The sequence below is a fragment of the Myotis myotis genome, unplaced genomic scaffold (genome assembly GCF_014108235.1).
Source record: "Myotis myotis isolate mMyoMyo1 unplaced genomic scaffold, mMyoMyo1.p scaffold_m19_p_2, whole genome shotgun sequence".
Taxonomy (NCBI): Eukaryota; Metazoa; Chordata; class Mammalia; order Chiroptera; family Vespertilionidae; genus Myotis; species Myotis myotis.
Genome location: NW_023416324.1, coordinates 159,093,854 through 159,119,072, shown reverse-complemented (window position 1 = coordinate 159,119,072; position 25,219 = coordinate 159,093,854). Strand labels below are relative to the sequence as shown.

Genomic DNA, 25,219 nt, shown 5'->3' with positions numbered 1-25,219 from the left:
ATCTTGACATAGGAGGAGCTGAATACATTATTCCAGCTTATCTTTTACTTCTTAACAACCCTCCCCAAAATTTAGCAGTATAAGACAACGATCACTCATTACCATATTATCTCTCAAGATTTGGGGGTTTAACTGGGCTCATCTAGGCAATCTCCCTCAACTGTTTGTGGTCTGATCGTGGCTGAGACTGGAGTCATCTCAAGGGCTATTTTACTCACATGCATCTGGTGCCTAGACTGGGAAAACTCAAGCAGCAGGAGGCGGGGGCGGGTAGCTGGAACAGCCGGGGCTCCTCTGGCATCTCTATCAGCACATGGGCTCACCACATGGTCTTCCAGCATGGCAGCTTCAGGGTAGCTGAACTTCTAGCATGGCAGCTCAGTTCCTAAGGGATGGAGAGAGAGAGAGAGAGAGAGAGAGAGAGAGAGAGAGAGAGAGAGAGAGAGATTGATTCAGAGAGCAAAGCTGGATCATTTTTTGTGAATTAGCCCTCAGAAGTTATGTGTCTTTTCTCCAATATGTTATTCATTAGAAGCAAGTCACTAAGTCCAGCCCACATTCAAGGAGAGAAGAATTAGACTCCACTTCTTGGGAGGAGTGTTTAAGAATTTGCAGACGTGTTTTAAAACCACCACATGTTACCAAACCGTTTCCTTTAGAACTGAAAAGTGGCTGAGCTTCCTTTGTTTCTTTCTTGGCAAGTGTGCATCCTGGCCAAGGGATCTGTGTTTCCAGATGTATTCCAGAAAACAATAGCTAATTACAAAAGCCAAAATGTATTGAGGGCTTGTTATAGGCTACTCATTACTCTAAGTCCCCAAGTTCACTATCCTGTGTGAATTATTCTCCACTAATCCTAATATATAAAGAGCCAGGGTCCATCATGTCCTAAACGAATGGACGGTGGATTGAACAGGGAGCCGTTAGGGGCACCCCTAGACAACGTGATAGGGTGTGAGTTTGGTGGGGGAACATCAAAGAAATAGGGGGGAAGGTCTTAAGGGTCTGTGGGGTTGGGGTGGTCAGCCTGGTGTAGGTTTGGAGTGTGCTGGGGAAGAGGAAGATCCAGTTGGAAAATGGCTCAGCACAGTACTTTTCTTATTGCGAACCAGTGGACTGCATGGGCAGTTGTTTCATGAGTGCACTTGGGACCGACATGTTCATGGCAGTGGCAATATTCCCAAAACTTCACTGATTCCAATAGTTCCAACATCAAAGAACAGAAAAATCCTCTCCAACTAGAGGCCCTGGACGTTGCAACGCGACTGAAGGAAACACCATTTAAGGAGGATTTAGAAGAACCGGCGTATGCAACCAGAGGATTGTGGGATTGTGGAGGATGCCCGAGTGCCTAGGGCCAGAACGTGAGCCTGTTACTTAGAATGTACATAGTCAGCCCTATAGTCCTTAGTCTCACAGTATTTGGACGTGACTTCTGGTGGAAATTATTTGTTTGTTACCTTGGTTTGAAGCTGAGGACAAGAGCCGCAAGTACGACCAGCTCTAGGAGGAGCACACATGCACCTCCCAGGAACTGCAGATGAAGTGCACCACAATCAAAGCCTTCAATGAAACCATCAAGATCTTCCAAGAGCAGGGCCAGACTCAAGAGAAGTGCAGCAAGGAGTACTTGGAGCGCTTCCGGCGTGAGGGCAATGAAAAAGAGATGCAGAGGGTCCTGCTGAACTCAGAACGGCTCAAGTCTTGCATCGCTGAGATCCACGAGAGCCGCACGAAGCTGGAACAGGAGCTGTGGACACAGGCCTTGGACAACTGAGATAAGTGCATGAATAGCCTGAAGCCAGACCTCATGCAGCTGCGCAAGATCCAAGACCAGTACCTGGTATGGCTCACCCAGAAAGGCGCCTGGCAGAAGAAAATCACCGAGTGGTTGGGAATCAAAACTGAGACTGAAGACCAGTATGCACTGATGGAGGATGAGGATGACCTCCCCCACCATGAGGAACGAACCTGGTATGTGGGCAAGATCAACCGCACACGTCCGAGGAAATGCTGAACAGCAAGCGGGATAGTACCTTCCTTATCCGTGAGAGCAGCCAGCGGGGCTGCTATGCCTGCTCTGTGGTGGTGGACTGTGATACCAAGGACTGTGTTATCTACCGCTCGGCCACTGGCTTGGGTTTTGCGTGGCCCTGCAACCTGTACGGTTCTCTGAAGGAGCTGGTGCTGCATTACCAGCATACCTCTCTCGTGCAACACAAGGATGCACTTACCATCCCACTGGCACATCCCGTGCGAGCCTGGCCTCCCCCCCACCCCCACCCCCACCCTACAGCCGGCTGACTCATACAGAGCAGGACTACATCTTTCTGTCTGTCTGTCTCTCTTCTTTGTGAATCTTTCTCTGTCTCAATCTCTCTCTTGCTTTCTCTGAGTCTCTCTCTTCCTGTCACTCTCTCTATCCCCATCTCTGTCCTCTCTGTCTCTCTTGGTCTCTGTACCTCTAAGTCTCTGTTAGAGGAGCATACCTCCTCTGCCGCATGCCCCCTTTCCCTGTGGGTACTGCCCTCCCCTGGCTCTGGCTGCCCCCACCAGTTCCTACAGTTCCCCCAAGGTCTCCCTGCCTGTACCTGCCATGTTTACAAAGGCCCCTGGGGTGCTCAGCCCCAGCCTGGTGCCCTGATTTTTAAGCCATAGACCTGGGATCAGGGCAGGAAGAAGGCAGGAAGGAACTTTGCTGGGCCACTTTCAAGAACCTCAGCTGTGACATTTGGGGCCAGGTGGTCACGCCCCCACCCCCACCCCCGCCCCCGCCCCACAGACCCAACTTCCCCTCCAAACCCTGAAGTGAAACTCCCACTGATTATCCCCACATGGAGCTGCTGCCCAGAAGCCCTCCTCTTCCAAAGCAAAATTATTAAAAATAACCTCAAGAGCTGGGCCCTATCTGACCCCAGGCTTCCCAGGAACCAAGACTGCTGCAGGTACTGCTGCACCAGCTGAGATGCACTGCTGCCCACAGCATCTCTGCTCGATGCAGTTTCAAGGCTTCTCCTTGATCATGTTGGGTTCTGATTTTGTTTCCTTGACTATAAACCCATTTTCTCCTCTTTTGGGACAAGAACCCCAATTTTCTATGCTGCCATGGATTCTCCTCCCCCCCCGCCCCCCCATCCCTGCCTACCCGGTTAGGCTGGCAGGTGGATTTTGTATGGTACGTTGATACTGATGTGGATATAAAACATTGAACTCAAAAAAAAAAAAAAAAAAAGGAACATGAGATAGTGACGAATAAGAAACTTCGGGACAGTGAGGGGCAGTTTGTCCAGACTGTTGAGAGCTAAGAATTAAAGTTTAAATGGGATAGAAATCCTGCTAATAGCACCTGATGCCTGAAATCTGAGCACTCTACTTTTAGGTTTTCCAGTTCAAGTTTTTGGAGACTGCCTATTAAAACATTCCTGGTTGGAAAGTGTTTGTATAGAAGCCTGTAAGTATTTAGTATTTGCTGTGTTTACCATGCTTAGCTCTCTGTAAGGAATATGGAATAATGTTAAATACTTCATGTTCTCTAGAAGCTTGACTTTTAAAATAAGAAATATGGAAGAAATATAAATATTAAAAATAAAAAAGAAGAAGCTTGAGTTTTAGGGGTGATCAGGCAGGCAGGCGAGCAGTTAGGAGCCAGCAGTCCCGGATTGTGAGAGGGATGTCTGAAAGGTCCCGGATTGCAAGACGGTGCAGGCCAGGCAGATGGACCGCCCCCCCCCCCCGCCCCTGTGCACGAATTTCGTGCACCAAGCCTCTAGTATCCACATAAAAGAGCCCACATTCCCATCCAGTGCACTGTAGGAAGGTCCATAGCCCTCTCCAATATATCTCTTTTAGGGGGACTATTTTTTCCAGAGAAAGTCCACATTGAAATCAGCTTCTTGGCTCCTGTTTCCACCCTGCTTTTATGCTAGAGACACCACCCCCTTTTTTTCCCTTCAAATCATCACTAACATATTCACTAATTACATCTCAGTGTTGGAATCAACTCCCAGGTCACACATAAATATTTCTAGGAATTTATCAGCCATTTCCCACCCGAACCATTTCCTCCAGGGCACTCTCTAAACATCCTGCTCATCCCATTTTAACATGGAGAGTCCTCCCCACTCTCTAGACCAGAAGTTAAACTTGGTGATCACCAACTGAAGCCTGTCTTGAGACCTGCTTTTCAAATTTGAATTAGATGCTCATATTTTAACAGTGTGAGATTTCCAGGTTCTCTTGGAAAAAAGTCGGATGGTTTGCCAATATTTGGCTGGTTTACTTCCTCACATATCAGCGATCAAGTGGAGCCAGGACCAGCTGACTCCTGGCTTCTATTCACTAAAATTTCCATTTGGCCCATTGCACTCATTTACTTTAACTTCAGCCCCTCTAGACATTTGGGTTTGCACCCCCTTGCCCTAAGATCCACCTCCTCCTCTTTACCTTCCTCATGTTCCCAGGACCCTACCCCAAATTCCTCTGACTTTGCTATACTGAATAACTTAGCTTTTCTTGCCCGCACACATAGACCAGAAGTCAGCTGCAGCCTTTTTCTATAAAGAGCCAGATAATAAAGATTTTAGACCAGTTATACCAGTGGTTCTCAACCTTGGCTGCACATTAGAATCACCTGGGAATCTTTTTAAAATCCTGATTTCTGGGCCTCATCCTCCGGAAATTCTGTTTCTTTGTTACTAATGTTGTGCCACCTCCCCGCCCCCATAACAAAGAAACAGAATTTCGGGAGGATGAGGCCCAGAAATCAGGATTTTAAAAAGATTCCCAGGTGATTCTAATGTGCAGACAAGGTTGAGAACCACTGATTTATATGGTCTCTGTTACAATTACAGTGGGGCCTTGACTTACGAGTTTAATTCGTTCCGAGACCGAGCTCGTTAAGGAGCTCGTTAACTCAAATTACTCTATCAACTCAATGCAAAAAATCAGCTGAGAGACAGCTGGTATCTCAAAAAACTCGTTAGTCGGGACACTCGTAAATCAAGGCCCCACTGTACTCAATTTCTGCCTTCATAGACCAGAAACAACTGCTGGAGAAATATAATTAAAAAACAAAACTTCTGCCAGCCCAGAAAACCTCTCCATAAAGGAGAAGAGAAAAAAAATAGTTTATTATTGATTAAGCATTAAGCCTGAGGGTGATACTCATCACAGGCAAGCCACTAAAGGGATTGCAAAGACAGAAAGAAATCTCAGCTTTGTATATAGCCAGGCAGATACAATCCATTACACACATGTTCTCAAGGCAAATGATAACTAGTCCTCAAGTAAGAGGACTTGACAACACCATTTGTCACACATTGTTCATCCTGAATTCACCTGGTAATTGGGGTGTCCATCTGGGTTAGCTAATTGCTTCATTCAAAAGAAGTGTCTCCTGTCTCTGGGACAGGGACTAGTTACAACTTGGAGCCAGATGCCAGTGGAAGTTAGGCTCCTGCCCTCCCAGGGAAACTGGGATGAGGATGGCATTTCAAAGAGATGGTTCCCTGGTCCTTGAAAAAACATTCCTGGGTTGTAAATCCGGCAGAAGGCTTTTTACAGATTTCAAAACCATTTACATGCACCTCAAAGAGGCAGAGAACAAATGAACCATTCCTTGCAAGTTTTCTAAAGTGAAAATGAAGAGTGGAGGGAAGACCTCTTCCCTTTTTAACACCTGAGCAAATTGATTTTTAATTATTTTCACCATGTGCAGCCTTAGAAGATCTGTAAACAAATAAGCATGACTGTGTTTCAATAAAACTCAGTATGAGTTCATTTTAGCTTAATTACATCTGTAAAGACCCAGTTTCCAAAAGCTGCATACACAGGTATGGGGGTTGGCACTTCAACATGTTTTTGGTGGGCACAATTCTACCCACTGTAGTCCTACTTCTCAAATTACTTTCTGGCAGGTGGCTATGACCTAATAGTTCCTTTCTGCTTGCCAACACTCTCAGTTGGAACTAAAGGGTAGTAGAGTATGCCACCCCCCAATATGACTGTAGGAGTTCAAGACATGCCACCCCCAAATATGCTGCTTTGCTATATTGATTATTTTGAGCTGAAGGGACTCACAGAGCAGCAAACGCAGGAAGAGGCTTTCTCTGAATTCCCCCTATCTATCTAAAGACAGAGCCCCCAAAAGGAACTCAGTTGTCATAAATTCCCTCCCCAGGAGATTCATGAACCAGGGAAGATTGACTCTTCACAGGAGAGGAGACTAGAAGTCAACACAACCCCCAGACAAATTGCAAACTATCATGTGTCTCATCTTACTCTTCTAAGGCCCATTCATCTTTCCCCAAAATACTTTACTCTCCCCTAAGAGACCTACATCCCCCAACCCATGTCCCTTCAGCTATTAAGATGGTATTTAAATCTGAATTCTAAGCCACCTCCGGGGGTTATGCATTCTCCCTGAGTCTCTCCCAAGCATACATGTTAATACAATTCTGTTTGTTTTTCTTTTGTTAATCTGTCTTTTATTATAGGGGGTCTCAGCCAAGACCTTATAAGGGTAGAAGGAAAATTGTTTTTCCTCCCCTACAGAACATTTTGCTAGGGTGGAGTGACTCACTCTGACCATTGTTTACCTCTAACTTGTTCTCTTTTTATGAAAATGAGCATTCAATAAGGTTCATATAACTAAATGTAAACGACATTATTTTTCCATCTGTCCAGTTAAGAAGGCAGCAAAAACTATATTTTTACTAGAGGCCCGGTGCACAAAATTTGTGCACGGGTAGGGTCCCTAGGCCTGGCTGGTGATCAGGGCCCATCAGGTTCCCTGCCTCCTGGCATCCCCACCTCCTCCTTCCCTCGCTCCCTCAGCACCCCACTGCCACCACTGGTTGCCCACCATGTTCCACACTGCCCCCTGGTGGTCAGTGCACATCATAGCAAGTGATCAAGCTCCCAGTCGAACTCCCGAGGGGACAATTTGCATATTAGCCTTTTATTATTATACTAGAGGTTTGGTGCACAAAAATTTGTGCACTCAGGGGGAGTCCCCCAGCCAGGCCTGCGCCCATTCACAGTACAGGACCCCTTGGGGGATGTCTGCCTGTCGACTTAGGCCCACTCCCTGGGGGATCAGGCCTAAGCTTGCAGTCAGACATCCTTCTGGCAGCCAGGGAGCTCTCAGGGGATTTCCGATTAAAGGCTTAGGCCCCCAAGGGATCAGGTCTAAACCGTTAGTTGGACATTCTTAGTGCTGCCACAAGGTGGGAGAGGCGCCTGCCACCACCACTGCGCTGGCCAGCCATGAGCCAGCTTCTGGTTGAGTGGAAGTCCCCATATGGAAGTGCACTGACCACCAGGGGGCAGCTCCTGCATTGAGCGTCTGCCCCCTGGTGGCCAGTGCGCATCATAGCAACCGGTCATTCTGCCATTCAGTCAATGTGCATATTAGCCTTTTATTATTATTATATAGGATGTCCCTATTTCCCTCCTTTTGCCCCCTCTACCCAGCTCTTGCCCCCCACTTCTCTCTGGCCATCACCATACTGTTGTCTGTGTCCATGGGTTATGCATATATTTTCTTTGGCTAATCCCTTCTTTAAATTTTTATTTTCAGGTAAGTGCTTATAACTGCACTATTATATATTTTCTATTATGTCATTTAGAATTAAGATATTTTTTAATTGAACCCTTGTAAATTTTAGCACAATTTAATAAATTATGCTAGAAGCAATTAGGAGATTTTTCATGTAACGCAGATACATTTCAATTAATATTTTATTAATTTTTAATTTTTTAATATGAAATAATCTCATACATGTAAAAAAAACTATAGAATACTACAGCATATTATATGTACCCTTCACCCAATTTCTTAGGTGTTAATAATTTAAACATAACCATTATACAACTAACAAAATTTGGAATGTATTTTTCTTATAATCTCTTTAATGTTACTTAATCCATTTACTTTGTTTTTGTTCATCTTCACCCAAGGATATTTTTCCAGTGAATCTTAGAGAGAGTGAAGGGAAAGGGAGAGACACATTGATTGGTTGCCTCCTGCACATGGGTTGATAGGGACTGGGGATCAAGCCAGCAACTGAGGTATATGCCCTTGACTGGAATTGAACCTGGGACCCTTCAGTCCATGGGGTAATGCTCTATCCACTGAGCAAAACAGGCTGCAGCTTAATTCATTTACTTTTAATCTATATGTGTCTTTATATTTAAAGTGGGTTTTGTTTTTTATTCACCCTCATAATCTGTCTTTTAATTGGTGCATTTATGTCACTGACTTTCAGAGTGCTTACTGATAGAGTTACTACCATATCAGGCAGCTTCTGGAGCTTCTGGGCCCGGCCTGCCTTGCCGCCCGGGACTGGATTGGATCCCGGGCGAAAGGCAGGCCAGCTTCTGGGGCTTCTGGGCCGAGCCTGTCTTGCCACCCGGGACCAGATCGGATCCCGGGCGGCAAGGCAGGCCGACTTCTGGGGCTGCCTTGCCAGCTTCTGGGGCTTCTGGGGCTGGCCTGGATGGGGAGTGCTGGCGGCTCATGCTGTCCTGCCCTGCCTGCTGTGTGCAAATTAGCCACCATCTTTGTTGGTGGTTAATTTGCATATCGTGCTGATTAGCCAATGGGAGGCATAGCGAAGGTACGGTCAATTACCATGTTTGGCTATTATTAGATAGGCTAGGGTAGAGCCAGTCTTATGCCCTGCAAAGAAAATCCTGCTCTCATTATAGCAATATTAAATTCTCTAAAAACATAATTTTAACACCTTTACAGAATAACTCACTACAAGTCTTGTTGCTCTTAGTCCAACTAGAAACATTCTCTATATCTCTGCCTATACATATTCATGGTCCTTTTATAATTATGGGTGTGTACACACAATTTGGTAGTGTGATTTAACCAAATGTTTTCTGTTTCCTCTATCATCTTTACTTTAATGATGTTTAGTATATCATTAGAGTATAACATTTTGGTACACCACAGTTAGCTTCTATATTTCTGTACTGTTGGGATCTTAGCTTTCTTCCAGTGTTTTACTGGCATAAAATAAATGTTGTATATGTATACTTTTTTATTAATCATTATTTCCTCAGGATAAGTTTTATTACTTGGTCAGGGATTAGGCATATTTATGATTTTTTCAATAAAGTACCATTTTGCCCCACAGAAAGGCTGGCTCCCTTTACATTGCTATCATTAATATGTGAGCATGTGTGCTTTCTGGACCCTTGTAGGCTGGCGATTTTATCACTTTTTAAAAGTTTTTCTAATTCTTTTTTAGGTACAGAATGAAACTTCCAAGTAGGTTTAAATTGCAGTTATTTTACTGAAAAGTTTGAACAAAAGTTTAAAAAGTCATGATTTAAAATCATGTTTCTTCTTGTATGAACTCTTTTAATTATTTATACTTTTAAGTTATTGAATTTTTGTGTTTAAATGCAAACACTTCCTCCATCCTTCTAAATTTTTAAATCTCAGCTTTGTTGGTATTCATTGCATCAGAGGTAAAACTATCTAAGTCATGAATCTGTCCATCTTTTTTATTTCTATTCCATCAAGAGTGAAAAAGTGATTTCCCCTTGTGATAGTCTATTCACATTGGTGGGGTTGCTTTTCTTTTGATTTTTAAGTATTTAATATTTAATTCACCTGAAATCTTTTAGAGAATATGATAAAAAGTGTAGGTCTTTTTTTAATATTCCCATTATTGATATTCTTGTATGCCAAGGGTCTCAAATTGGCTACCAGTGCATTTGAATGACTGCTAGAACAAATTCTTCTCAGGACCCCTTTTGAATCAGGAATACTGTTTGACATTTTTGTTCATTTATGTTCCATATAAAGTAAAAATTACATTAATTTAAATTTGAAACTACATTACATTTTAATTTTATAAAGCATCTTCTTTCTCATTGTGTTATATTGTAAATCAGAAGACGCCTTAATCAATAAGCCAAATTTACTTGGAGTCCTGTTCATTTTCGCTAGTGGGCCCAGAGGAACTCTTGCTTCTCAAATACTGGGGCCCAATATGGTGGAAGTCTTTTCAATTTATATGTTTTTCAGCTCTTTGTTTTCCAAATTTGGAATGAGACTTCCGGACCTTCTGAGAAAAGGTCCTGTTTGCTGAGACAGGGCCATAAAACCATATCTCAAGGCCTGGCCTGGTGTCGGCACTGACAACTCTGTCTGGGGCATATTTTATGGCCTCTCTGGAATGGAGAGTAGTCTTATTTTCCCTATTATTGAAGGAAGCAAATGTTTACAGAAGCCAGAATAGCAGGGTTAAAATTTTAAACAGCAGTTTTTACCAAAGATAGAGGTTACTATACTTCAATTGAGGCTGGTCACGTGAATCCAATAATGAACCAGGCTGAGTTGAGGCTGAGTGCAGCCCTGGTAAGGCTCAGTCTACCTCCATTTTAACCCTGTCTCTTCAGGATTTTCAGCAGAAATCCTGCTGGTAAATCTAGTAATTCTAATCTGTTTCACAAGATTTCTGAAGGCTCTGTTCTTCATTCAGTGGCTTTCTGTTTCTATTTTGAAACTCCACCCTCTTGCAGCCCCAGAATCTCATAGACCTCCCAAACCCCCTCCAATAACTCCAACCCATCGGTCTCCCAACGTCCGGAATGATCAGCCCCTGGCCCATGCCCAGAATCAGCAAATGACCCCGGGGAAAGTGGCTCAGAAGCCAGCTCTCCCTCCCCAAGTTTCTTCCCCTGTGGAGGCTGAACCTCTCCAGTTCTTGTTGATTCAGCAGCTCTCCTCTGCCTTACACAGATGGTTTCTCTATTTTGCTTCTATTTCTTGGTTGCTTGAGGTGTGAGCATAGGTCAGCCACTAGCTAATCCATTGTACTCAGAAACAGGTTCATTTCACCTTAAACATGTTGATTTTACCTTCTTATATTAAAAAAAACTTTAAAAAATTGAGTTATAATTCACATATAATGTGTAAGTTAAGGTGTACAATGGGTTAGTTTGATACATTTATATATTGCAATATGATTACTGCTGTGATGTTAGCTAACACTTCTAAAATCTTATTCCTGTTTGACATATTGCTGTAGAAGAGGAAAAATCTCCTTCTCTACCCATTTTAGGCTTTCACGAGGGGCCCTGCAAATTGGACTGACAAGAGAGATTAACAACAACAACAACAACAAAAAGCAGAAGTTTATTAACCTGTATATAATGTATGACACATATGGGAGTGCCCAGAGATAAGTAACTCAAAGTTTTGCTCAGAATGTAAGTTTATATATATAGCTTCTTAGCAAAGGAACAATTAATTTTTAGAGAAGTGACAAGATAAAGGAAAAGAGCCTTGAGTCTCTATAAATGGTAAATTGTGGGGGGCAAATATTGCCTCCCCACCTGACACACACAAACACATCTGCAGGGGGATAAATTCCAAGACCCCCAGTGAACGCCTAAAAAGGCAGATAGGACCAAACCCTATATATACTATGTTTTCCCCTATACATATGTTAATGTAAAAAAAACCATTGAAACCTGTAAAGACTTTTTGTGAGTTTATTTGAGCCAAACTGTCGACATATGCCAGGAAGCAAAACCTCAACGAATTGAGATAATACTCTGGAGAATGGCGGGTTACATTTGTATTTATACATTGCAATCAAAGTAGGGACATAGGTGGGTTACATGAAATTCAATGGTGATAGATTAAGGAGGTAGGATAAAGCAAAGCATGGGAAACCCCTGGGATTGGATAAAAAGTAAAATGATGGACACATATTTAGGTGGGTGCAGGAACAATTAATATGATAATGAAGGAATTTGTGGTATCTGTCCTGGAGCCCAGCACATTTGATTGTGCCCCAAGGGCTCCAGAAAAAGGGAAGTTACAAGCTACCCAGACATTTCAAGGGTACATTATCATACTGTGAAGGAAAACCCCTATTCTGTAAAACAACTGTTTGGAATTCTCTGCTATTCTTTGGACAGCCTCTTATTCTGAAAAAGTAACTTGCTTTCTAGCCTGCTTGAATAATGGGGGAGATAAATTAGCTGTCTGACCTTGTAGACCAGAGACTAGATACACCCAATGCCATGCCAGGTGCATTTTTAATTGACAGAACTGTGTAGTTTTCAAGGCCACCGCCAGCAAGTGCACAAAGGGCTGGCTCTTCCATAAAAAGGGAAGTTCTGCTTGTAGCTTTGCTTAGAATTTGGAATCATTTCCCTAGGCCCGCCGCGGTGAATAAAGTGTAACTCCAAACTCTCAGAGTGCTGTTTGGTTCTTGTCCGGTTTTTCTGTAACATAATTGGTTCCCTGACATTTCGGGAAGACTGGGGAACCAACCATCGTGGCCTCTTGGCCTCCGGTGTGGACTGGGTTTGAGGACTGGGGGAGCCAGATAGGCCCCCGGGAGGCGCTGCTCTACTGATTTAGCAGAATTGAACCGGGGGGAATCCGGGCACTCCTGGACCTCAGCCCAGGACCCGGCCAGCATCTGGAGAGTGTGGACGGACACACCTTGGGACCTGTTGACAGAATTGGTAAGGTAGGGGCCCCAATCCCCTACTATTTGGCCCTCTCGGAATGAGTGGAAGGGGAGCTTGATCACCTCCCGGGAAGCCACAGAGTTCCCTTTGGAATTGGGGATTTGTTTGGAATTTGGAATTTGTTTTGAATTTGGAATTTGTTTGGAATTTGTAATTTATTTGGAATTTGGAATTTCTTAGAATTTGGAATTTGTTTAGAATTTGGGAATTTGTTTAAACCCTGAGTGAACAGCTGTTTGTTTGTGTGGGACTAGCCAATTTGCTACTGAGAAGGGGGACTGGACGCAGTCTTAACTCCTCCGGTAGGTTCTCACCAAGACGTTGGTTGAGAATTCTGCTCTGGGACATGGGTGCCAGGAGTGCCCCCATGCCCATTTGGGGAGTTGAGCATTGTTTCGTTTATTTGCTCAGCTCCAGTCTGGGCTAGTCTACTGAGAGAATGTAAGTACGAGTGTTTTATCTGTTTGGCTACTCATTAACTGGTCTGTGTAAGTGAAAGCTACTTTGATTTATTCTACATTCTGTTAATTCATCTGGCTGAACGTTTGGACTGGACCCGTGATGGTATGCAAAAGTCTCTAGCAGTTCTCAGAGTCTTTTGCTAGCCATTACAGAAGGAATCAGCCCACTTTGCTAACAAAAAGTTCTGTCTATCAGTTGCTCTTACCTGGGTTGTAAATTCACTGTATTAAATTGAAATTTTGAAGTTCTAGGGTAGATTTAAAGGCTAAAATAAAGGCTGGCTAGGTTCCAAGATTGCTTAGTTCTGAGATTGCTTATAAAAAAGCAAGAGAGAAATCTTTTCAAGTTAACTATTTTCTTAGCAAATTAACAAAGTAGTAAATTTCAAACAACTTGTTATTTATGGTTTTCTTATCTCTTTGGTGGACACAGAGGGCTAACAGCTCTGCAGGGAGGAGAGATTTACTGGCCCTGACCCTGCCTGTGACATCATAGTCCAACATGAGCCACCTAAGGCTGAAGTTATTATTAACTGTCTATAGACCCCGTTAACCCCTGATTGTGTGTCTCGTGTGGTCTGTTGTCTTTGTCTTTGTGGTTATGTGTTTGATTTGACTTGCCATTTTCAGTTCTTTATTAGAATCCTCATAGAGGACATAACCTGGTCTTTCCCTTCCTCCCTCATCCTGATTCTGAAAAGTATCTGTAACTGAATTTCAGGTGGCCTCCTTCTGCAAGAAATCTGTGAGGGAAAGCAACGGGCCTGGGCTGAGACAAAGAAGGGGGGTGTTAGCAGTTATGTTACTGGCTGCAGACTGCTAGCAGGTGCATTATCAACTAACTTCAAGGCCTAGATCAGGGGTGGGCAAACTTTTTGACTCGAGGGCCACAATGGGTTCTTAAACTGGACCGGAGGGCTGGAACAAAAGCATGGATGGAGTGTTTGTGTGAACTAATATAAATTCAAAGTAAACATCATTACATAAAAGGGTACGGTCTTTTTTTTTTTTTTTTTTTTTAGTTTTATTCATTTCAAACGGGCCGGATCCAGCCCGCAGGCCGTAGTTTGCCCACGGCTGGTCTAGATATATCTTAAGAGTAAAAGTACTTTAAAATGTGTTCATAAATATTAATCTAAAATTGCTGACTGTTCACTTTTGGTAATCATTAAAAGATTAAAGTTTCTAAGAATAAAGAATTCTAATACATTAAAAACAACTAAACTCCCAGGAGAAATGGGAGAAACAGAGGAGAAACAGAGCTGAAGTCTGCAGCTGCCCTGGTGATTTAGAACTGTTTGCCAGGCAGACTCAGCCCCTGAGAGCCAGGTCAAAGAAGGGGGGCTGGATGCCTGAGCTGCCCGCTGCGGCCCAGAAAGAAGAAGCAGCAGCGAGAGAAGTGGGGAAAGCTGAAATTTACCTGCCACCAGAGCTGCCCCTCTATTGCCCAGAGAGTAAGGAGTACTTACAACAAGCAATACAAGACTTGGGCCTTTAGCTTACTGGCTACAACAGTTAAAACAGAAGCCAGTGACTGGTACTAGCCTTCCTACAGCCCCAGGAATAGAGCAGCAAGCCTGGGATCTATAAAAGCTGCGGATAGAGCTAGCAAAAGCTCCCTGTTTGCAAATGTACTGAAAGGGTTCAGTACCTGTTGCTGCTGGAAGAGGAGGGGCTAATATCCCCTTCCAATGCACTCCCTTGGAAGAGGCCTGGTTGTTGCTCTGCCACAAAGGGGACTGGTGGGAAGTCAAGGATAGCAAGGCCCTGTAACTAATAAACAGGGTTAACAAAAAGGCAAAGAAAAGGGCACTCTCCCTGGACCTGGGAGCCATCAGGACTTTGAAATTCTCCAAGAGAGGAGGAGTCTGACTCAGAGACTGGCCGAAACCTCATTGGGTTAGGAGAACCGGAGGCTGCATATTGAACTTATGACTGCAGTTTGCTAGGCAGAGGTCCAAGCTCAGTTGTATAGGGGTTAAGCTACCTGTATACAGCAAAACAACCTTCTCCTGTGCCAGGATACATATTAAGGAAATTGGACAGACTGTGTTTATAGCTAGAAAGAAGAACTGGCTGCAGTGCACAGCCCTGACAGTAACCTGCAGAAAATTGTATAATAAACTTAGATGATGCCTGCATCTTCATGGACATGGCTCCAAAGAGACAAGGACAATTTTGCCTTATGTAGGAAGGTCAAGAGTAGACTTTAGTCACCTCCCTAAGATGTTCATATAGCCCTACCATATCTCATGTGTAGTAGCAGAAGATTTAGCTGCCTGAAGCGGCCATGGTGCCAATATTATGTTTCATTGTATTAATATGTTATATTCACCTTTGATTCTCTTACAGGTTTGAATGTAGCTGTAGCTGCCGAGAGGGCAAGTGCCCAACTGGGCAAAGAAAAATAACCATCAGGTTTTGGCCTCTATTAAGAGACAGTTAACAGTTGGCAGCCTGTATACTGTCTTGCAGGCCTGTGTGACCATGCCCATGTCAGGGGTGGTACAAACCTCAACTGTAGGAAACTGGGGAAGGCCTGTTTAGAACAGAAGGAAGTAGTGAAGTGGTAAATACTAGCCCTCTGTTACAGGAATTATAGACCCTGTGAGGACCTGTGACATGTAAAACCCTGTAAGGAAATAAAGCTCCTTTAGTCCATTCTGAGAGAACAAGTCAAGTAAGGGGAGCCTTACTATAGGAGAAGCTATAACTATCTATTTGAATATAGACATATTATAAATTTCTTCTTGTCATTTAAAGATGGTTATATTACTCTGAAGAGTCCATGAAAAGGGACTGGCAGGGAAAATCAGGAAATCTTGGAGCAGGTCAGGTCAGTATGTTTTCCTCCTTATATAATTCCTCTAGAATGTGGCAATGCTTAATAAATCACGGCAATACATTTCTTTGCATATATTCAATAAGACTGGTTCCTAATAGTGGTTTTATTAACGGAAAACTTTGACTGAAGTATCATGTTTTAAAGAGACCTGTCTGAACTCTAAAGACTTGAAGCCAATAAGAGTGCCATGGGAAAAGCCTGGTATCCTGCTTGCGAGCCCTGAAGATGGCTGGTGCTGGAACGTCAGGCCCATGCCCTACCATCACTGGCGGTTGGTCAGAGTAGAAGGGGAGCAATAAGGATGCCTCTGCATCCCTGTGGAACCCCCACACACTCTGGGCTGCAACGAGTAGGAGGGCTACTGAGATGGGCCTGAGCGTGGGCTCAGGTGGAGTTGCTTCAGGTGAGGGATTCACCTAACTCAGCAGATACTGCAGGCAGGCCTGATGGCAGCTGGATGGCTTGGCTTCCTGGCCCTATGGGGCACATTAAGATTCAATCATGAAATTCCAGCAAAGATAGTCAGTTACCATTCTTGTTGTATTTATGCAAACATCAGACCAAATTGAATACGGTAGATAAATTAGTCTTAATTTGACTTTTGATAACCATAGAGGAGTTTTAAAGAGAAAAATCCTATTTTAATAGAGGTTGTTAAAGATGAAATTTTTTCCTTCCCTTCCAGTGGACCATTTGTTATAGTTTGTCTCTGCCAGGTCACAAGCCCAGCTCCTTCTGTGCCCAGGACAGCAAGGAGCCTGACTGGAAGATGACCTCTGACCAGACACACCTACTGAAGATCACCCTCAAGAAGACAATGGACCTGGCCAATCAACCTGCTCCAAAGGATTCAGAGAACACTCTGAATTCTTCCTTACACTTTCTTTCTTATCTTCTCTTAAAGGCAAAATGCTCTGGTATTTCTAGATAATCATTGTTTTTATCTTTCTAGTAATTCTCATTTTATCTTTTTATAAACGCTGCAGGAACCCAAGGCTAGGCCCAGGAGGAGAACTCTTCTGCCCTTGCTGAAATACAGAAGCAACATAAAATTACTGCTTCCTACACAAAAAAAAGAAACAAGATAAATAAAACAGAAGTTATCTGAGTCCTGGGCTGCATGGGGGGGGGGGGGATCTAGAAATGGGGAATCTAGACAGGAGCATGTCTTCTAAATCTGTTAACTTGCTTTATCTCATCCCATCTAGATACTTTTAAACTTCAAATGGTCCTACAAGCCAGAAGAATTCCCTACAAACCTTTCCAAGAGGAAGAAATGGGATGTTAACCCCTTGAACATCGTCCCTTTCCAGCAGGAAGTAGTAAAAGATCGATCAACACCCATGTTCACCATAACACCCCATGGTTGTTGTACCACAAGGCTGAAAAGCTTGTGGGACAAGGCGGGGGGGGAATGTGAAGGAAAACCCCTATTCTGTAAAACAACTGTTTGGAATTCTCTGCTATTCTTTGGACAGCCTCTTATTCTGAAAAAGTAACTTGCTTTCTAGCCTGCTTGAATAATGGGGGAGATAAATTAGCTGTCTGACCTTGTAGGCCAGAGACTAGATACACCCAATGCCATACCAGGTGCATTTTTAATTGATAGAACTGTGTAGTTTTCAAGGCCGCCGCCAGCAAGCACACAAAGGGCTGGCTCTTCCATAAAAAGGGAAGCTCTGCTTGTAGCTTTGCTTAGAATTTGGATTCATTTCCCTAGGGCCGCAAAAGTGAATAAAGTGTAACTCCGAACTCTCAGAGTGCTGTTTGGTTCTTGTCCAGTTTTTCTGTAACAATAGATGCAAAAACACAGATAGGCTCAGTTAAGGTAAAGGTTGACCTTGTCAGTGAAGATACCGGCCTAGGACGTAACTACCCACCATAACTGCTTTAGTTAAACTTTAATTTCAGTCTACAGGCCGTCGCTCTATCCACTGAGCCAAACCAGCTAGGGCTAAACTTTAATTTCAGACCATCCTTTGTGGTTACTTTAGGTCTCTGAGTTTGCAAGACTGCCATGCAGGCCTCCCCTGAGCTTGTCAGGTCAGCATGTGGCCCCTTTCATCCACACATACCTATGATAAAGTTTAATTCATAAATTAGGCACAGTAAGAGACTAACAATAATAACTAGTAATAAAGGACAGAAGATAGGAGGGAGGGAGGGGAAGTAAACTGCCTCCTTCAGGGCAAAAATATCTTCATGTCCTCTTCCTTTCCTTAATTCCCAGGCATTCCGCTTCCAGCACCTTCCTCCCTCTAGTCTAACATGGCTAGGGAAGGAATGGCTCTGACTTCCAACTAATGTCATAGGTTGTGAAGATTTTGCAAAGGGAAACATGGGCCTTGCTAATTGCCAAGGAAAGGGCCATAATATAGGAAAGGAGCAAAGGCTCAAAGTTGGAAGGAGTAGATGTTTAAAAGGCTGGGGGAGAGGGGAAGATGAAGTAGCATGAGGAGAGGAGGAGGGCTCTGTACTTTACAGGCTTTATCTGGTGAAGGTCGACGTGAGGAGACTGTATTGCCTTGAGGGATGAGCTCTATTAGAGGCTTGTGATCTCCTTGTTCTGCTACAGTGTGGCTTCTTCCCTGGGAAACTAGGAGTCAAGAGCATATGGAGCATTGTTTGGGGGTGGCATGCATGTGTTCACACCACAGAGGGCGGGAAATAAACCAAAGTAATTCTCTCATCCCCACCTTCCCAGTCACGCACGTACCTGAGCCATCTTCAATGCACACAGAGCCCACTCATGGGAATGGCTCTCGCAGAGTTTGGGTGGGGTTAAATCACCTGAACAGCCTCTACCCTTCCACCGAGGAGAAACAGACATCCTCCCAAGGGCAAAATTACAGATTGAATACAACTTGAGACTCAATTTAAGTTTTATATGGGAACTCGTTTATTTACAGTTTTTAAGTTTATGATTTCTTACATCTTTCCTCCTACTTTTTATTTAGTGGGTTTTTAATTATGCCTTTTCAATAGTACACTTGCAGACCCTGACTTACTCTTCAAAATAATTGCTCTAATTTAAACTTCTACATCTTCAATACTTAATATTGCCAGACATTACATTTTTCAAGTTGATAGATGTGAAATAATACATCATTATTGTTTTAATGATGCTGAGTATTTTAAAAACTCTGTTTATTAAACATGTCAGTTTCCTCTTCTGTGAATTGCTTTTTCATGGTCTTGTCCATATTTTTATGGGGATTCTTGCATTTTCTGTTGATTCAAAGATGTTCATTTATATTTTCTGGATACTAGTTCTTTACTGGTTATATGCATTGCAAATATCATCTTCCAAGGTCTTTCCTTACTGTATTGATTACTTTTCAAAATTATTATACAAAAGCTTTAAAAGATTAAGGGATAGTGTTTGTCTGTTTGTTTGTTTTATCCCTTTGTTGTTTTTTTTAACTAAATCTTTATTGCTCAGATTATTACAGTTGTTCCTCTTCCCCCCCCCCCCCCCGCATAGATCCCCTCCACCCAGTTCCCACCCCACTCTCTGCCCTTACCCGCTTCCCCTCCATGGCCTCATCCCTAGGTGTACGATTTTTGTCCAGGCTCTTCCCGAACCACCCACACCCCTTTCCCCCTGGAGAATAGTCAGTCAACTCCCTTTCTATGGCCCTGATTCTATTATATTCACCAGTTTATTCTGTTCATCAGATTATTTATTCACCTTATTTTTAGATTCACTTGTTGAAAGATGTGTATTTGTTGTTCATAATTTGTATCCTTACCTTTTTCTTCTTCTTCCTCTTCTTAAAGGATACCTTTCAGCATTTCATATAATACTGGTTTGGTGGTGATGAACTCCTTTAGTTTTTTCTTATCTGAGAAGCTCTTTATCTGACCTTCAATTCTGAATGATAGCTTTGCTGGGTAAAATAATCTTGGTTATAGGTTCTTGCTATTCATCACTTTGAATATTTCTTGCCACTCCCTTCTGGCCTACATGGTTTCTGTTGAGAAATCAGCTAACAGTCGTATGGGTACTCCCTTGTAGGTAACTGACTGTATTTCTCTTGCTGCTTTTAAGTTTCTCTCTTTGTTTTTTGCTCTTGGCATTTTAATGATGACGTGTCTTGGTGTGGTCCTCTTTGGATTCCTTTTGTTTGGGGTTCTCTGTGCTTCCTGGACTTGTAAGTCTATTTCTTTCACCAGGCAGGGGAAGGTTTCTGTCATTATTTCTTCAAATAGGTTTTCAATATCTGCTCTCTCTCTTCTTCTGGCACCCCCATAATTCTGATGTCGGTACGCTTGAAGCTGTCCCAGAGGCTCCTTACACTATCTTCATATTTTTGGATTCCTTTTTCTTTTTTCTTTTCCGGTTGGGTGTTCTTTGCTTCTTCGTATTTCAAATCTTTGACTTGATTCTTGTGATCCTCTATCTTGCTGTTGGAACGCTGTATAATATTCTTTATTTCAGTCAGTGTATGCTTAATTTCTAGTTGGTCCTTTTTCATATCCTCGAGGGTCTTACTAGATTTCTTGAGGGTCTCACTAAATTAATCGGCGGTCTCTAGAAAATTCTTGAAAAACCTTATAAGTGTGGTTTTGAACTCTATATCCAGTAGTTTGCTTTCCTCCATTTCTGTCATTTGTGACCTGTTTCTTTGTCTCCACATTTATTATGCTTCCCTGTGTTGAGAGTGGCTTTCTGTGCTAGGTGTCCTATAGGGCCCAATGGCTCAGCCTCCCCAATTACCTGAGGTGGACGCTCTTGGTGCACCCCTTTGTGGGCTTTTTGAACAGTATTGTTGCAGTTAAGCCTTGATTGTTGTAAGTATCACTGGGAAGAATTGATCCCCAGGCCAATTGGCTGTGAGAATCAGCTGTGTCTACGCTGAGACAACTTCTGTGCTAGAGACACCCTTCTGGGGCAAGACCCGCTTCAGTGGGGCTTTGGTGCTCACTGAGTCTGCCCCTTGAGTGTGTCCGTTATGGATCTGGGGAGTTGTAATCTGGATGGTCCCACTCTGACCAATAGGTACACTGGCTCTTCGATCTCTAAGGAGGTGTTAATTTAGCCTCTTCCTGAGGCTACCCAGCAGGAGCTATGGAGAGATCTGCAGATTCCTCTTCTTTGTTTTGGGTTTGGAGGTGCCCAGATGAGGCCCAGCTGTGAAGCAGTGCAAGCTGTTGTGGGGCCTTCGGCCTTCTTTTTGGATGTTCTGGGTCTCTCTGACCCAACTGCAGTTAGTTAGGTAATTTTAAATTCCAAAGGGTCAGGGCATTCATATGTAAAAGTCTCTGCGCACAGCTTTGGTGGGGCGGGGTCTCAGGGAATCAACAGGGTGGAGCAAACAGCTATGGCTGATCGTCAGCCCTGCTCTAAGAGGACCTGGGTCTCAGTGTTCTGTGGTAATCACTGCAAGCACCTCTGAGAGAAAACTGCTCTTGAGTTCTGACCGATGCCAGACAGTCCAGTTTCTCCCAGTATGAGTCTGGGTCCCCAGAGACTCACCCGGAACTGGAGTTCAGAGCAGTCGGGAGCTTGAGACTCCCTCCCGATTGAAAAAGACAACCGTGTCATCAGTTGCCAGCCTTTTCCACATGCACCTCCATACCTCTGCACTTTACTTCCACACCTCCTCTGAGTCTCAGTGTGCTTTTCTCTTTCCTTCTAGTTGTAGAATTCCACTCAGCCAGCCTTCCTGTGGTTCTGGATGATGTCCGTTTTGACTTTTTGTATTTTTGAAGTAGTTGTGCCAGGCAGCAATTTCTGGTGTTTACCTAAGCCACCATCTTGGATGACCTCCTGTTTGTTTTTAAATAGGTAATAAAACCTATGAAATTCAAATGCATGAAAGTATGCAGCAAAGAGTCTCCCTCCACTGCATCTAGCTAGCTAGTTGCTTGTTTGAAGGGAATACAATGCAAAATATACTATGATACTGCAACAAATCGCCTTGCACATAGATTACTCCTCACTTTTATCTGTATGACAAATTCCTAGCAGTGGGATTGCTATGTCAAGGATATGTGCACTTATAATTTTTATATTATTGCTTCTTATGTATCTTTCCAGAGCTACTTTAAACATATCCAAACACATGTAAATATGGAAGAATGTCTTTTATTTGGACAGACTTGAATTTTCTCCTGAATCAGAGTCTACAATGATCAGTAGGCTCTTGCCAATATTGAAAGTTAGAAATTCCTTTGTATTGGAAATTTGAAAACATTTCCTCCATTTTGTTTAAGCTTCCAGTGTTGATGTTGAGAAATCTGAAACCATTCTGATTCTTCTTCCATTTTATTTTCTTCCTTCTAAAATTTTGTTCTCAGTGTTTCTGAAATTTCTTCATGGTATACCCTGGGATTGCTCTTTTTAATTCTTCTTGTTCCTTTTTTTTCCTATTGAATTGAGCACTAAGGCATTCATCTGGAAACTCGTGTCCTTTAGTTTGGAGAAGTTTTCTTGAATAATTTCATTGTTAAGTTCTCTGGTTCCTGATCTCTTTGTTTCTGGAATTACTATCAATTAAACATTGGGCCCTTTGACTGGTTTTCTAATTTTATCTTTGTTTTCTATTTTTCATTTTAGTTTTTACTTTCTGAAAGTTCCTCAATTTTATCTTGTTTTTTTCCATTTCTATTATACTTTTTAACTTCAACTCCCTTTGTTTTCTTCTTAAATGTTCCTTTCTTATAGAGTTTTCTTTTCAATAGTATTTTTGTGGTCAGAAGAGTCTTACATCCTGTGGGGAAAGAAAGGGATCAATGGAAGCCCTTAGAGAACGTGTCTGCTGATGCACACTGCCCCTGAAGCAGTACCCCTTCTGAGGCACGCTCTGAGTTGCCACAGGTCCTGCAATTACACACCTGAACACTTGCAGGGAAGACAGTCTCCTTCTGCATTCCCCTTTATCCACTGAGGACAGATATGAGTAAACACTTTCTAAAATAAGTCTGAGAGTGAGGTGATCCTACCTGATTTTTCATTGTAAGCTGCTGCTCCAGCACCCTGTGAAAAATGAGAATGGTTTTAAAAAAACTGAAACCAAATGACTACAGATTACTGATAACAGATACAGCCTAATAATCACAAAGCAACAGATACTCTGCTAAAAGCCCTGGGTTTGAGGGGAAGGGGAACACCTACCTGTTTGTTCATTACTTTAATCTGTGTGCCTGAAATACTTGAAATACTTAATATCATAGCAAATATTGACCCTACCCCACTTCCTAGAGGCCAATCAATGCACTTCTGATTCAGGATGAGATGAAGGGTTAGAGATTAATACATGCAAAGGCCCAAAGGTCACAGCCCAAATTACCAAAACTTTCAGATAGGCCTCCAATTTCCAAAGGCTTGTGGGTTTTTCTAGACAGAACAGAATACATGGGGACATGAGCCTCATCAGCTACACCTCCCCATCTACCAGTAAGGGACCACTTTCAATTGTTTATTTCATGACATAAGCCTGAATGTAGAATTTTACGTTTGAACAAATGAGGTGTCTTTTCTCTATTTCTTTGTTTTTATTCTTCCTCCATAATGCTCTTCCCTCCCCCCTGCCCAATCCAGCAAAAGCAGAACTGCTAAATAAGTAGACAGAATCAAAATGATATTGAGGTCCTATTTTTACATATTATCCATCCTCAGGCTGCCTCTGGTGATTAGATTAGCATATTCTGGATTCCCTGTGTCTCACATGGTACAAGGAGAAACTTTAATTGGCCTATTGATACCAAACTGAAGACCCAGATTTCTTGCTATTATGGGAGGAAATATTCATGTGCTGATCAAGTTCAAAATTCATCTATGTTTATATATAAGTGCTTTTTACCTTAGAAAGCTCCATCCTCTAGGACCCTAGGGTCTTCAAATGTTTGTACCCTTCAAATGTTTTGCTTTTCCAAGCATAGACTGCTGTTCCCAAATATGGTGGCCCACTTCTAGGAATGAATACAAAGGATGCAATAAGCACAGACCAGAGTCTTAGGGAATTTGGCAAGAATGAACCATAGGAAAACTAAACATGATGATTTCTGGTCATGAGTAGGTTTTAGTTTTACTAGTGAAAAGGCACTACTGTTTTGTTGCCATAGTTACTGTTTACCTCCTATTTTTTTACCATGAGGTTCCAATTGAAACCATAATGGCAGTTCAGGGAAGGGAAAGAGACATACGGGCTACAGCAGGGAGAGCTTTATGGAGGTGAGACTAGAACTAGATCTTGAAGGGTGGAACAAGTTTTTACAATTAGAAGAGGAGAATGATACCAAGTCGTAAGACTGAGCACAGCATTAAAAAAAAAAAAAACGAGGAAAAACCAGCCTTCTGCGTGAACATGAAGAACCCTGGAGAGTGTTTGAAGAAAGGGTTGTAGTTATGTATGTCAAGGGTGTGTGTAGTGAATTTGTGATAAGTTCTTAATCTAATAAGAAAAGGGAGCCTTGCCTGGTTTGGCTCAGTGGATAGGGCGTCGGCCTGTGGACTTAAGGGTCCCGGGTTTGATTCCAGTTAAGGGCATGTACCTTGGTTGTGGGCACATCCCCAGTAGGAGGTCTGCCGGAGGCAGCTGATCGATGTTTCTCTCTCATCGATGTTTCTAACTCTCTATCCCTCTCCCTTCCTCTCTATAAAAAATCAATAAAATATATTTTAAAAAACAAGAAATGGGAATATCTGGATAAAAATCAGAAACTCTAGAAAAACTATTTTGATGATTTTCTATCTAATAGGTGGAAATGAAAATGCTTACTGACACAGTAGCCTGCACTTGTTGTCCACAGAGTTGTCAATAGGCCTCTGAAATGATTTGTAATGCCTTTGCAACAGAAAAAAATTTCTGCAGCTATCTACAGCATCAGAGCACTCTTCTTCCATGTCAGGAAAAACAGCAAGTTCAGTCCAATCTTAAAGTCCCAGGACAAGATGCATTTTTGCCTCCAGAGGGCGCTGCTGTTTTCACAAAAGAAGGAAGTCTGGCTGGGGCTTTTGCTTTCCCTGGTGTTGCACTTGTTTCTTTTTTCCTTAGGTCAGGCTTTATAGACGTAGGAATACACTTGAGGGGTGTGTGTGGGTATATATAACTCCAAAGAAATCAGAAACAAGGAGCATATTGCCCATAATACAATCTGTTCAATTTTAAGAACAACACTAATAGCAACAAAAGCCTTCCCAACTTTCCATCACTGGTTCCTACAGAGTTCTTTTCCCTGCATGGGCAACATGAAGAAATGGATTCTCCTCTATCCAATTGCCGGCTCAACCCACTGTAGGGGGTTCCTGCCTACCCCCTGTACTCCTATGCTCATCAGTGTCCTCCATGAGGTTAATTAACCTCAACAGACTCTCTTCTGTATTTCATTCTTTGTGTCCCAAAACTCTGCTTTCTTAGCATCCCTTATGCCATCTTCACTTGGTTCTTTTGGTACC

At 42.8% G+C, this 25,219-nt stretch overlaps 1 pseudogene; it reads left to right on the top strand.

The window, feature by feature from the left end:
* The first annotated feature begins 1,339 nt into the window (after positions 1-1,339).
* LOC118675734 lies at positions 1,340-2,304 on the top strand (annotated as a pseudogene).
* The last annotated feature ends 22,915 nt before the right edge of the window (positions 2,305-25,219 follow it).